This window comes from Tupaia chinensis, unplaced genomic scaffold (assembly GCF_000334495.1).
Source record: "Tupaia chinensis unplaced genomic scaffold, TupChi_1.0 Scaffold000159_1, whole genome shotgun sequence".
Taxonomy (NCBI): Eukaryota; Metazoa; Chordata; class Mammalia; order Scandentia; family Tupaiidae; genus Tupaia; species Tupaia belangeri.
Window position 1 is genome coordinate 6,617 of NW_006159630.1, and position 924 is coordinate 7,540.

Here is a 924-nt window from a genome sequence, read left to right on the forward strand (position 1 = left end):
GGCCGCCCCCGTGCACGTGCGTCCAGAGCGGCTGCTGTGCCAGGAGCAGTGCCCTCCCTGCAGCCCAGCCCACGATGACAGCAAATGTCCAGCCACAGAGCAGACGTGCCAGAAAATACCTTCTTCATTTTGGCAAGTAAAAGCTGAAAACAGGAAGCTCAATTTTTGTAAGTTTCCAAGTAACAGGGTGCAGTCCGGTCTCCTCTGACAGGCAGGGGAGTTACCCAGCCTGTGTTAGGACATTTGCTGGAAAACGCAGGTATCAGAGGCTGGGGGTCCTTGCATGGCATTTGCCAATGTGTCCATGGGAGTTGGCCTCAGGGCGCCGGCATGCTTGGCCTCTGGGACTCTCCTGGGGCTGGAAGCCCTGTGGGCCTCTACGTGGTGGGCACCCACCACACCAGCATCATGTTGAATGCCTAGGGTGCTCGGACGTAGGGTGTTTCGGACCCCCCAGAAATCACGCCCCTTCTAAGTGCACCAGACAGTTCCCTGGATGGCAGCATAGGGCTCTTTTAAGGCTGTGCCTTTGGGCCTTTGCGGTCAGACCCCAGTCCCCAGAGCCCAGGGTGCTCCTGGGCTGGCCTGTGTCTCAGATCAGGTGGGACCCACTGCGGGCACCTGGGCTCCTGCTGCTCGTGCTCGGCCAGGGAGCATCGCGGTTCACGAGGCACTTGTCCATCCAGTTGCCAGGGACACCCATGGTGGGTGGCACTGCTTATCCACGTGCCATCGAGGACGCTCAGGCCGCTTCCTGTCTGCCCGGCATGAGCGGCACTGCCGGGCGGCCACGGCACGTCGTGTGTGTCCGTGTTGAGCGTTGGGTACGCGCTAGGGCGGGGTTGCTGGGTGTGTGGGCGATCTCAGAACCAGCTCGGCTGGTCTGCAGAGTGCCCAGCTGCCCCTCCCTCCCGGTCAGGCGGA